Genomic DNA, 14,407 nt, shown 5'->3' with positions numbered 1-14,407 from the left:
GAGAGAGAGAGAGGAAGAGGGAGAGGGAGGGAGAGGGAGAGAGAGAGAGAGAAACTTCAGCTGGTAGGGTGGCCCATTCCTATATTCTGACTACCTGGAAAATGAAGAAGGATCAAGAGTTCAAAGCTGGCCTCATATACATAGCGTGAGGCTAGCCTGGGCCTCAACAAATAATAAAATAATAAAGACACACACACACAAAGTAAAACAATAAAGACACAAAAGTCTACGTGTGCATGTGTGTGTGTATTTTGAAAACCTCCTCCATCTATGTCAGGAGTGACATCATATGCCTGTAATTGCAACATTCAAGAGTCAGGAGAGTCAGGAAGTGAAGGCCAGCCTCGGTTACCAAACAAGTTCAAGGCTAATCTGGCCTACATGAGATCCTGTTTAGGGAAAAAAAAAATGGGGGAAATCTGACTGTGATCTGAATACCATCTAACGAGCAGGAGTCTTCGAGTGAAGAACATTTATTACTGCTTGACAATTTTGCTGTTGCTGGGGTAGATCTTCACACAAATAAGCTTCTGAATTTCTGCCCTCATATCCCGCAACCCAAATAGTGTCAGAGACATTTGCCCAGAGTCTGGAAGCACGACATAGCTCCTGGCTGTCCTTTTGTGAACCTTTGACCCCACATTATATCCTTCATCTCACCAGAACTGAGCCTCTCTGCCTAGTCATTAGGTTTGGGGACACGACATTTAAAATGGGATAGTCCAGATTTATTTTGTGATAACGCACTGTGACAGTGTTTAGCCTACAGGCGCTGTACATTCCCATCATCTCCGTCTCAGTGGAGGGATCGCCTGGAGCAACGTCATGTGTCTGGAAAGATTGTCTTTTCAGTGGTCAACGAAGTAAAAGAGTCTATTCTTAAATCTGTGAGGAATGCCCTGGTTTACTGAGCACCCTCCTATCCCTTAGCATTCTATCTGCAAGCATTTCAGAGAGGCCAGGCCAGGGGAGTCTTTCTGATTAGCTGGGAAAATGGAGTTAAAAGTTAAAGCCTCAGCCATGTTACTAAACATCTGCCAACATTCCTTGGTTGTGGGTTAGAGGCTGGAGTTCAGAAGTGACTTCAAGCAGGTTTTTAGTTGCCCTAAATAATCTGTTACCATGGTACAAATCTAGACATCTTGAGATCCTCTGGCTAATTCTCAAGCCAATAACTTTCTAAAAATGTATGCATGTGGTGGACTAAGGTGAACTTGCTAGCCAGGCTTAACCTTTAATCCCAGCACTTGGGAGCAGAGGCAACGGATCTCTGAGTTTGAGGCCAGCCTGGTCTACAAAGCAAGTTCCAGGACAGCCAGGGTTACATAGAGAACCCCTGTTTAGAAAAAAAGAAAAAAAAGAGAGAGAGAGAGAGATAAGTTTGCTAACTTATTACCTTAAGTAAGAGCAGAAAAATAATCACTCATAAGACAACATAGAGGGGCTATGGTAATGGCTCTGTAGGTAAGATGTTTGCTACGTAAGTGTGAGGACCTGGGTTTAGATCCCCCATACCCATCTAAGAGTCAATGAAGTAGAGTGCATCTGAAACGTCAGATTTTTAGGGAAGGAGGATAGAAACAGGGAGATCCCTGGAGCCTGTATGACAAATTCCAGGTTCAGGAAAAAGAACTTGCCTCAAAAAATAGACAGAGACAGAAGAAGACTAAGGTCAACCTTGGTCTCCATATACATGTGCACCCACATGTGCATAAATGCATACATATAAACATGCAAATAACATGTACATGCATAATACAGTATGTAGGAACATTTTACACCCCAAAGATAGAACAAACACAATCATAGAGGAAAAGACAGAATATTTACATTTAGTTTGATCTAGCTTTATGAAGTTATATATCATTTTGATATTTCTTGTTCTATAGAAATCTGAGTACGACACTCTATCAGACATTTGGAATCACGGCTCTGCGAGTTAGAACATCATTTTTACATCATATCCTCAGTTGGTACCCTTGACTCTGGCTATGTTAAGATCTGGAGAATCTAGCCTTAGAAGACACATAGATAAACTAACGGTAAAGAATCTTCGATATATCAGTAGGTGCCAAGACTTGTGAATCATTCTTCCTGGATGTAATTGAAAACTGTGAATGTGATGGTGTTAGGTATCTTTGGAGCAGGACTTCTGTTGTTGTAATGGTTGGGACAACATTTTAATCCCAATAAGCCTTTGGCCTTGGAATAATTATGAAGTTTACAGCCAGCAGAGACAAGCATCTGATTGGATGCTGTGTTGTTACTGAAAACCAGGCAGACTCAGACAGCCATAGGTAAGATTCTTGTTTTTGTGTATGACCTAAAACCCCTTTTAAAGAAACTTCTCAATTGCGAACTGTAAAGAAAGTATGAATGTCACTATAAAGTAACAGTATTCTTTGAGCCCCTTATCATGTTTGAGACACAAACCAGCAAGCAAAAATCCTGAAAAATAAGACAGTTAAACTTCTAGCACAAACGAGGAACTTGAGGTAGATACAGAGCTTGAACAAGGTCACAGAACTAGAAGTTGGACTAAAACTATTTGACTCTGACACAATGCTTGCTACATAATATGATAGGAGAAAGAAGAGAACCAAGATGCACAGCCCCAGCATCTTTCAGCGTGGTGAAATACAGACAATTGGAACTAAAAATATTCGCAGTATAAAACTAGAGGGGAACTTTTGAACTTGATAAATAAAGATCATCACTGTAAATTTAAAACCTACATTGAGTTGGGTGTGACGGCACATGCCTGTCATTCTACCACTTAGAAGACTGAAATAGGAGAGTCAAAAGTTCAAGGGCAACCTCAGCTCCTTACTGAGTTCAAAGCCAGCCTAGGCACCTGAGACCCCCAACCCCATTGTGGAATGGGTGTGGGTGTGGAGAGATTACCAATGGTATCATAAATGCAGAAGATTAAATAGTAAAAGACTCTCATCTCTTCTGTCCAATTCACTGATGGTCCAGGTCAACAAATTAAATGTATTAAAGTGAGAATAGTAAATATCCCACATTTTATGAAGGAGAAAATGGGTTTTAGTTACACATTGATAAAATTAGAAAATCCCCAAGAACCCTATAAAAAATGACTAGAATAAGTGAATTTAGAAAGACTAAAAAAAACAGAGTGAGTTCCAGGACAGCCAGGGCTACTCAGAGAAACCCTGTCTAGAAAAACCACAAAAAAAAAAAAAGACTAAAATATACAGAGTTAATATAGAATATAAATGTTTCTATATAGCAATATTGAATCACTGGAAAATAAAGTCGAATGACCATTCTACTTACAATGATATTGAAAATTTTTAAATACTTTATAAATGCAATACAGTATGTTCAACACCCATATGCCAAAAAGCACAAGACATAGATCAGAAAATGAAGTGGTTTTTGTTTTACCTTAAGTAGGGGAATCTAGTGATGTAGTTCAATGGTAGAGGATTTGACTAGCATGTTTATCTGATATAGACCAGGCTGGCCTCAAATTCATGATTTTCCTGAATCATGGATCTTGGTAATAATATAGGTGTATGCCACTAAGTCCATTCAAAACTGCTATTCCTATATCTAACCAATGTGGTGAAGGCATCTACAATGAAGTCATAGGACAACTAAACTACAGTCAACTCTGAGGAAAGAAATTGAGGGGGACTCTAGAAGAGGGAAAGGTTATGACCGTGGACTAGAAGAAGTATTGTGAAAATAGCCATCCTACCAAAAGTATTTATAGAGTCAATACAATCTCAATCAAAATTCCTATGCCATTCTTCACAGAGTTAGAACAAAATCTTTAAATTCATATGTAATCAATTTTTGTGAAAAGCCCTAGAGGACCAAAGCAATCCTGAGCAAAAAGAACTATCCTCGAAGCTGTTACAGGATATTTTAGTATTGTATACAGAGAACCTAATTGTTAGCAAAATTTAAAAGCTTAGATAGATATTGAGTTTGTCAGAGGCAGTTAGGTGTGTCCTGGAGAGATGCAGTTTGAGTGAGCCTCTAAAAGCCTCCATAGATAAGAATGCTAAAGAATGGAAAGTTCCGCCGGGCATGCCTTTAATCCCAGCACTTGGGAGGCAGAGGCAGGCGGATTTCTGAGTTCGAGGCCAGCCTGGTCTACAGAGTGAGTTCCAGGACAGCCAGGGCTACACAGAGAAACCCTGTCTCGAAAAACCAAAAAAAAGAATGGAAAGTTCCAAATAGGCAAGCTGCTTGGGAGCGGTCTTGTGCTCTTTGCTCTAGGACCCTCATTTGGGGGAGGGGCTGGGCTTGAGCTGCCCCATGGTAAAGGTGAAATGGTTCCCCGCTATTGGCTTGGACCTCCCTCCACTTTGACGGTGACTTGGTTCAGCTTGCCAATAGTGTAGGGAAGGAGCTAGAGACTTTTATAGCATATGGACCTTTGAGAGCTCCTGCTCTCTTGGCTTGGAAAAGCCTTCAGGGAAGAAGCTCTGGGTAAAAGGCAAGGCTTTTTTTCTTTGGACTTGCAGGAACCACAGAGAAGCTTCTAGCAGGACACAGATAAAACAGTACTCTAGGAAAGAGAGAGCTAAGGAGCCCTCTTGGGTTTGGAGGAGGTCTAGAGAAAAGTAGAGTAGCTCAATAGTATGAGCAGATAGAGATTTCTAAAGACCTAACAGTTTAGTTGTAGGATCAGGCTTGCAATAGATATTTTGTATATACTTAAGAAAGTAAAGTTACCTCGCTGAGCTAGCAGGTTTTTACCTCAGCTCCCACCTCCTGTGTCTTTATTGGTATAAATATTAAGTAAAGCAACCAACCAAAGCAAATAATAGACTATGAATCTGAACAGAGAGTTCTCAAATGAAGAATACAAAAGAATAATAAACAATTATTTAAAGCACCTCACATCATTAGTAGTTAGGGAAATGCAAATTATAACAATTTCAAGATTTTATTATACCCCAGAAGATGACTATCATCAAAAAAAAAAAAAAAATCCAAGGACAACAAATGCTGGCAAGGGTGTGGGGAAAGAGGGAATTTTAGTTACTGTTGGTAGGAGCATAAACTAGTGGGGGACATCATGGAAACCAGTGGGAAAGTTCTTTAAAATGCTAGAAATAGGGCAGGTGTTGTGGCATATACCTTTAATCCCAGCAGCTGTAACTTAAAGAAAATCTTATACAATGTCCTACAGATGAAGGATATCTTCAAATTCCTTGTTGCAGGAACCCACCTAAGTGGCACCAAGCTTGACTTTCAGATGGAGTTGTACACCTATAAAAGTGTGTCATAAATCTGAAGAGGACCTGGGAGGGGCTGTGGCTCACAGCTTGGGCTATGGTTGTCATTGAGAACCCTGTGATGTCAGGGTCATCTCCTCTAGAAACACTATCAGGCCAACCCTGCTTAAGTTTGGGGCTGTGGTTGGAGCCACTCCCGTTGCTGGCTGCTTCATGCCTGGAATTTTCACTAACAGATCCAAGCAGCCTCCAGGGAGCCACAGATTCTAGTGGTGACTGATCCCAGGGTTGACCAAGAGCCCCCTCACAGAGGCATCTTATGTCAACCTGCCACCCCTGATCTGTGTAACACACACTCTCTTCTGGGCTACACGGACATTGCCATCCCATGCAACAACAAGGGAGCTCACCAAGTGAGTCTGACATAGTGGATGCTGGCCCAGGGAAGTACTGCACGTGGGTGGCACTATCTCTGTGAGCACTGTGGGAGATTATGCCTGATCTTTACTTTTACAGGGACCAAGATGAGGTTGAGAAGGAGGAGCGGGCTGCTGCAGAGAAGGCTGTGACCAAGGAAGAATTTTAGGGTGAATGAAGGTGTCAGCTCCTGAGTTCACTGCACCTCAGCCTTTGGTGGCAGGCTGGTGTGATGGTGCCCCTTGTACCTTTCACACTGAAGACTGGAATACCTGGCCAGCCATTGAGGACTGGTCAGCAGCTCCTACAGCACAGGCCACCAAGTGGGTTGGAGTCACCACTGAATGGTCCTGAGCTGGCTCTGCAGATACTTAAGCAAAGAGGATAAAGGTGGAAAGAAAATAAAGTTTCTAAAAGCTGGAGACAGGGGGAGAATATTTGCATATATGAATATGGCTGGGAATACTTGTAAGAGACTTGTTTGTAGAAGCTAGGAAAGCCTACAGCTCAAATGGAAAATGATTTAATGAGATGCGTTTTCAGTCTATAGCAAGCTCTCAGTATTCCATCTTTATGACATACCCAAGAGTTAGCTATAAGCTGCTAGCTAGTCCTTGTCTGAGAGCCTTTTCTGGTCCAGAGCCCTCTGCCCATGTGCAATGTAGACCAGTAGTAATGGGGCATTAACATCCTCCAGAAGCATCCTCAATAAATGTCAAAGGGGAACTGATGGGTAAGTACTCCACACTCCTTCATGGCAGGGGCCAAAACATGTAGTTCATTGACTCCAAAAGTTCCCCCATGGAATTGAGCCTTGGTTTTCTACTCTCTGAGATGCTTTTCTATTGCTGTGATAAAAATACCATGACCAAAGAAGCTTATAGAAAGCAGGGTTTACTTGAGTTTACAGCTTCAGATGGATAAGAGTTCATCACCATCATGGCGGGAAAGCATGGCAGCCTGCAGGCATGGCAAGCTGAGAACTCATATCTTTAACCAAAAGCCCAAAACTGCGAGAATGAGCCGAAAATGGGCCCAAGTCTTCAAACTCTCAAAGCCTAACCCTCGTGACATTTCTCCTGACAGGGCCACACTCCTAAGCCTCTTCAAATGGCATCACCAACTGGGGATGATGGATGTATTAAAATCGTGAGACTATGGGAGCATTCAAACCACCACATCTACAGGGACAGCTTGCTTGATAAAAATATCCTTAATGACTTCCTTCCCTCCTCCTCTCTTCCCTAGTCCTCTGCTCATATTTCCTGGGATTGTAACTGGGTTGGCAAGAATGAAGATATTCTAGAAAGGCTCTGACCCCTAACAGCTCCAGTAGAATGAAGATCAAGGGGGGATTTGTCCCTAAGTAGCAACCTCTAAATTTTTTTTTAATTAAAATAATTTTGGGGAGTTTTTAGCCAGACATAATGCTACGTGCCTTGAATCCTAACATTCAGAAGCCAGAGGCAGGTGGAGATCTATATAGGGAGTTCCCACTAGGCAGGGCTACACAGTGAAATGCTGGCCCCCAAAACTAAAATTGTTGAGTTGTATTTATTTATTTGGGGGCTCATGTAGACCAGGCTATCCTTGAACTTGCTGTCTAGCTGTGGCTGACCTTGAACTCCTGATCCTCCTACATCCACCCATCTTCTAAGTGCTGGGATTATAGGAATGTGTTACTATTCCCAGCTCAAATTTTAGAATTTTTAGAAACAGAAATACAGTCACAAATAACATGCTCACTCTTACTTTGGTAGTGCTGAGATCAAACTTACGACCTTGTGCATGCTAGGTAAACACTCTATCACCAAGCCACATTTCCCACCTTGCTTTGGAAAGAAAGTTTAAATCATAAACCCACATAAACCCATCACATATGAAGCCCTGGCTTTGAACTCCAGCACTGACCGCTTCTTCCTCCACAAACAAACAAACAAACAAAGTAAAAAAAAAAAAAAAGAAAGAAAAAAAGCAAGTTTAATATACTTTATGATACAATAGCTTGGTTTAAGAACTGATCCTAGAACTGGGTGTGATGATGCAGGCCTTTAATCCCAGCACTCAGGAGGCAGAGGCAGGTGAATCTCTGTGAGTTCGAGGCTAGCCTGATCTACAAAGAGAGTTCCAGGATAGCCAGTGCTGTTACACAGAGAAACCCTGTCTTACCGCCAAACCACCCATAAAAGAGAACTGACTCTGAACACTAAGGACACAGGACACTTAAAATAGGAGCCCAGTCTCTGCTTTTGGGGAGTTCTCAGAGTATATACCTGAAGCTACCGTAGAGCACCTAGCATACACAACTGAAGCCACTCTAGAGCACCTAGTGTATACACCTGCCAAGTGTCTTCAGCAGTCATTCTCCTGTCATCCTGTCCGAGTGGATGTTGGTTTGTTAGTTTGTCTGCTTAACAGTTTGGGGCTTGTTTTGCTTTGTTTTAATACAGCGTCTGATCAGGCTGACCTCGAACTCACAGAGATCCTCTTGCTTCTGTATCCAGAGTGCAGAGTGCTGGAATTTAAGGCTCACCAACATTCCTGATCCATTCCTGATCTATGATGGATCATGGACGGATGGTATTATGTTTTATACCAAGACATCAGTTGCAATACAGGCTTTTCCCTCCTTCCTTCCTTTCTTTCTTTCTCTCCCTTCTTCTCCTCCTCCTCTCTCCTCCTCCTTCTCTGCTCCGCCTCCTTCTTCCTCCCTCTTCCTCTTCCTTTCCTTCTCCTCCTTCTTCATTAATAGCTGATTAGGAGCCAGACCTGGTGGTACAGGCCTGCAATCTCAGCTACTTCAGGGGGTGAGGCAGAAGGTCTGCAAAGTTCAAAGCCTTCCTAGGTTATCGGGTGAATTCAAAGCCAGCTTGGACAATTTAATGAGACTCCCATCTCAAGTTTTTTGTTTGTTTATTTGTTTGTTTTGCTTATTGTTTTTTTTGAGACAGGGTTTCTCTGTATAGCCTTGGTTTTCCTGGAACTCACTCTGTAGACCAGGCTGGCCATGAACTCAGAGATCCGCCTGCCTCTTTAAGACCTGGGTTTGACCTTCAGCACTGAAAAAAAAAAAAAAAAGTTCAGCATCTCCCTGTCTCCTAAGGGCTACAATTACAGGCATATGACACAGATCATCAAACCTTTGGCAGAATACTGCTGAAGCCATGCACCAGTGTTTTTAAAGATTCACCAGAGGCTTCAACATGCAGCAAGCCTCGGGAATCACCATTGTCTTTGCCTAGACAGTGCTCATTGTAGTCTTGGAGAAGTTGGTTGCTCAATCTAGACATAGCTGTTTAAAGCTGTGACTTTCCTCTCTCAGCCTGGAATTGCTGCTTTGAGGACTTTTCAGAAAGGCAACCTTTGTTCTATCCCGAAAGCCAAGCTTTGCAACTTGGTGTGTTGGTGTGCATAGGTGGAAATTTGCATATGGCTCATTACTGTGCTTTTAATGAAAGCTATCTTGTAGCTAGACATGGTGGTGTTTCCCCATCATCTCAACACTTGTGAGGTCAAGGCAGGAGGATTATCAGCTCATATAGTGAGTTCAAGGTCAGCCCATAATACATAAAACCCTGTCTCAAACAGAAACCAACCAATCAATACTCTATCTGCCCCCCACTAAAAAACCCCAAACCAAAAACCTGCCTTGTATTGGACTCCCAGCTGAAAAAATAGATCTATGGACATCTCTTGTATTACATAAAGAACACCTCTCATTTTGTAGGTTTGTCTAATATTTGTGAGCTATACTTTTGTTTATTAAGATTTAAGGCTGGCTGTGGAGGATCATAACTATAATCTCTGTTCTTAGGAGGTAGAGGTAAGAGGATCTTGAGTTCAAAGTCAGTCTAGGCCCCATAATAAAAGCTTGTTAAAAAAAAAAAAAAGACTTAGCCGGGCAGTGGTGGTGGAGCATGCCTATAATCCCAGCACTTGGAAGGCAGAGGCAGGCGGGTTTCTGAGTTCGAAGCCAGCTTGGTCTACAGAGTGAGTTCCAGGACAGCCTGGGCTATACAGAGAAACCCTGTCTCAGAAAAACAAAAAACAAACAAACAAACAAAGACTTAAGAAGTCAAAGTAATAATGGACACCTACAAAGGCTAAGCATGATGACTTTATGTATTTGTTCTTGTTTATTACCACTAATATTGTTGTCCTACAGTACATGAGATCAAGCCCAGAGTCTCCCATCTGCTAGGCAAGCTATGCTACTTCAGAGACACATCCTCAGTTCACTATGATGATTTTATAGTATATATATATATATATATATATATATATATATATATATATATATATATATATATATATATATATATATATATATATATTTAAAGATTTATTTAATCATTTAATGTATATGAGTACACTGTTGCTGTCTTCAGACACACCAGAAGAGGGCATTGGACCCCATTACAGATGGTTGTGAACCACCATGTGGTTGCTGGGAATTGAACTCAGGACCTCTGGAAGAACAGTCAACGCTCGTAACCGCTGAGCCATCTCTCCAGCCCCTGATTTTATAGTATATTTTAAAACTACTTTTTACAACTAACTTTAATTTGTTTGGGGTGTGTGTGTGTACTTGTGGGTGTGCATGCTCATATGTACATGTATGTGTGGGGGTCAAAAGATGACATCCCATATCTTCTTTAATCTCTCTCTACCTAGGAGTTTGAGACGGGACTTCTCCCTTACTGAAGAACTCCTTCACTGGGTAGACTGGGGCCAGCAAGCCTCCAGAATCCACCTATCTCCCTCCAGCAAGTACTGGGGTGGCAGGTACTTGGACCACCACATCCAGCTTTTATATGAGTTCTGGGGATGCAAACTCAGTTCCTTCGGCCTGCATGCCAGGAACTTTACCAACTAAGCCATCTCCCCAACTCCAAAGTTACTTGAAAACTGGGCATGGTAGTACCTACCTGTAATTTCATCACTTGACAGGTGAAGTCAGAAGGAGTTCAGGCCAATTTTAGCTACATAGATTGAAGTCAGCCTGGGCAAAGTGAGACTCCACCTCAAAAACTGGACCAAGCCAAAGTGGAAACAGAACAAAACAAACCAAAGAAACTTTAACTAACAATGTTTATTATCTCTGACTTACCTAAAAAGAAAATGTAGGGAATTGGCTGATGCTCATGACTGGGGCTAAGGTTTGGAGCAGGGCTAAAAAGTAGAGAGAGGTAAGATGGGGCCCAAATCCTCAGACACATGCAGAGGGGATTGTCCTGGGACTTAGAAGCTCTGTGACTAAGGCAGGTGAAGGGCTAGCTGTGGTTGCAAAGACAGCCCAGGCAGCAATGATCTGGGACTTGTTTGGTCTCTCCAGTGCCCAGCACATTGCTATGAACCAACCTTGGTCTTTGTTGTCTCTGGCCTCATTGCTATTATCTCCTGAAACTGTGCTGTGTTCCCATCCTTGCCGTTGTCCGTCCGTATCTCTCCTGTCAATCACAAATTCTTCCTTGGACCTCTGTGGCTTCTCTTCTAGAGCCTTCCTGTATCTGATCCTGGACCTGCCCTTTGTCTTGCAGCACTGCCAAATGCCTCACAGGTCTGTAGCCTTGCTTACACACTCCAGTGTCCCCAGCTCTATTTTGGTAGTGACAGCTTTATGTCCCTGTCACAAGGCTGATAGAAGATCTGACTATAATAAGAGAATGGATGAGGGGAACGAGAAGAAGTGTTTACAAGTGACAAAAATGTTACTATCGCCTCTCATCCCCAGAGCCAACTCCCCAAACACAGCCAAGAGTCCTAGAGATAGAAATGGCTGTGGGAAATGTCGAGTCAGTGATGGGGAGAGCTGAGGAAGGAAGTTGCCTGTATTGAGTCAGGCACTGATGTTACTTAATAATCTCCATTTTGTGTTCTTCACCACACAGAGGAGGAAACCAAAGTTCAAAAGTGTTATTACACCCAAGGTCACATGGCTAGAAAAACTGCCACAGCGTGTGTTTCCAATCAAGGCCGCAGACTCACCGTGTAAATTCTTCAAGGGACAGATTTCGAGAACCTAATAGCAGAGAACATCTTCCTGAGAGATCCATGAGTACAGCTTGGGAGGCAGAAGGATAGCCGGGACTTAATGGAAGTAGGACCCGGAAGGGGTGGGGCCGCCAAGGTCACAGGTGGTCCTACCTGTCCACCAAGGAGGGCTCTGAGCAAAAGTGCTAACACTGCATGTATCTGGTAAGGAAGGCTGCTCTGCTTTCAAAGCAAAATCACTTTCTGGATGTTCTTTCCTTTACCTCAGTATTCCGTGGCTTTGTTTCCCTATTGACGATTCCTTGCAACTGTGAGACAAGGTGGAAAGGATGGTGGTGTGATGGGAGCCAGTCAGTCCCAGCTGCCACCCACTAGCTGTATGAGCTTCTCTGAGTCTCCCCAAGTCTGCTTCTTTATTTGCAGAATGACTGTATTGGTAGTGCATTACACGGGATCACCAGTGTTGAGCACCTAGCACTGTGGAAAGGGGAGGGCGCTTTTTGCGGTCCCCCTAATTTCCCTGAGCCTGGCTCATGCTGTACAAAGAGGTTGCAGACAACTCTTAAGGAGAGCCAGTTCTTAGAAGAAAGGGAAGATCATCTCCCACTTCCTGCACATTATATTCCTGCTTATGCATTCTGATGTCCTGCTTGCTTTTTTGGGCTCTAAGTGCTATCCTGCTGACTCACTTCCGACTTCTCCTCGTTCATCATGCTCAGCTCCTGAAAATGGAATAGAATGGGAAGGGCCAGAAACTGTACTGTCTGGTGAGATGTTTAAGGGGACAGGCACCCTATGTGGATGTAATGCTGGGGGTATGAGCTGAGCTGAGCCCACAGCATATTTCTTACCTGACTTGTGATACTTGACCTTGGACTATAATACTAATACTAACCATCCCACTTACTGATACTGATGAGGAGCAGAGAGGCCCCAGGCTATGCACTTTCTGTGGATCGCCTCTTTGATCACCACTGATGAAGAAGTCAGAGATCCTTTCTATTCAGACAAAGGCACGAACAGAACACTTATATTGGTTAAGGAACCAGCCAGGGTCACATAAATAGTAAGGAGAGGGCAGATCAAAGTTTCAGACCCATGGTCTAGGTTTATGCTGTCTGATGAAGTAGCTGCTAGCTACATGTGGCTAATGAGCACTCAAAGATAACTAATGTTTGAAAGGTGACTAGAAGGAGCAGGGTAGTGATGGGGCATGCCTTTAATCCCAGCACTTGGGAGGTAGAAGCAGGCAGATTTCTGAGTTCGAGGCCAGCCTGGTCTACAGAATGAGTTCCAGGACAGCCAGGGCTACACAGAGAAACCCTGTCTTGAAAAATGGGGAGAAAAAAAACAAAAAAGGTGACTAGAAGGAAGAAGGACTTGAACCTGAAAGGATAAGGAGAGAAAGAAAAAGAGAGAGAAAGAAAGAGAGGGGGGGGGTGGGAGGAGAGAGAGAAAAGACAGCATGTTGTCCTTATGTAGCCTGAGCTGCTCTGGACTTGCCATGTCGTCCAAGCTGGCCTAAACCCAGTGGTCCTTCTGTCTCAGCTCCCTGAACATCTAGGATTACAGACATGTGTCACCTGAAACTGAACTTTTAATTCAACTGAGTGCTGTATGTGAGTGAAAATACGTACTAGATTTCACAGCTCTCTTTTCATATATGTATGTATCCCTTTTCAAATTTTGATCGTATATTAAAGTTACAAAATTTTGGGTATATCACATTAAATACAACATAGCCAGATACTTTTGCATGTTTCTTATATCTTTTTAAGTTGCTTTTCATTATTTATTTATTTATTAATTTATTTGGAGACAGGGTCTCATTCTGGAGCTCTGGCTGACCTTGAATTTATTTGTGGCAATTTTCCTGGCTCAGCCTCCTGAATGCCAGGATTATGGACACAAGTTATCATGTCCAATTCCAAATAAACATTTTAAATTATATTTTAAAAACTAGAAATCAAAGTTTATTATGATTACTTGGAGTTTTGTTGTTTTGTTTGTTTGTTTGTTTCTTGTTTTTGAGACAGGGTCTCACTATGTCAGGGTGATAGTGAGCTCGTAATCCGTCTGCCTCAGCTTCTTGAGTGCTGGGATAACCAGTATAAGACCACATCTGAAATTGTACTAATTTCTCCAAGGAGTCTATTGGATCCATTTGTGTAGCACCTAGAGTGTGCTCAGTTCACTTGGAAGTTCTTGTTCTAAATAGATATACAGATCTGTGAGGAGCTACCAGTGCCCCAGTGAAGTACCTCCCAAAGTCCCTGTACCAGACACTGAATGTCACTTTTGAGAAGGCTGAGTCCCTGTCCTCAGAGCCAGGGCCCTTCCAACCTCAGGGCAGCTTTACTTGGCAGGCATGTTAACCAGATTCCCGCTCCTTCCCATCCAAATCCGAACTCAGCAGATGTGGACAGAACCAGAAACCTTACGTGCTGAAGAAACTTCTCAAAAACTACGCTTTAGAGGAGACCGCCGTCCACTGGAAAGTTGGAGAAGTATCCTAAACATTAGGTGAGAGAGAGGGGAGAACTGAACTAACGAATATTGAACTTTTGTTCCTTGCTAAGCACTTTTCAGTATGTCACCTCATTTCACCCTCACATCAAGTTAATGAAGCACATAGCGCCACTTCAGCGGAGGCAACCGAGACTGAAAGGTCGGTTAAATGGCCAGAATCGTGGAGCTAGCTAACAGCATGTCTCCGGTTTGTTCTGACTCTTCCTGACCGCAGTAAGTCCTGCAGATCTCCACTGGCTTCACTTTTT

At 42.8% G+C, this 14,407-nt stretch overlaps 1 pseudogene; it reads left to right on the top strand.

Moving 5' to 3' along the window:
- The first annotated feature begins 1,469 nt into the window (after positions 1–1,469).
- LOC116078705 lies at positions 1,470–5,990 on the top strand (annotated as a pseudogene).
- The last annotated feature ends 8,417 nt before the right edge of the window (positions 5,991–14,407 follow it).

This window comes from Mastomys coucha, unplaced genomic scaffold (genome assembly GCF_008632895.1).
Source record: "Mastomys coucha isolate ucsf_1 unplaced genomic scaffold, UCSF_Mcou_1 pScaffold5, whole genome shotgun sequence".
Classification (NCBI taxonomy): Eukaryota; Metazoa; Chordata; class Mammalia; order Rodentia; family Muridae; genus Mastomys; species Mastomys coucha.
Note: the sequence above shows the minus strand (reverse complement) of the source record. Positions and strands in the feature narration are given on the sequence as shown.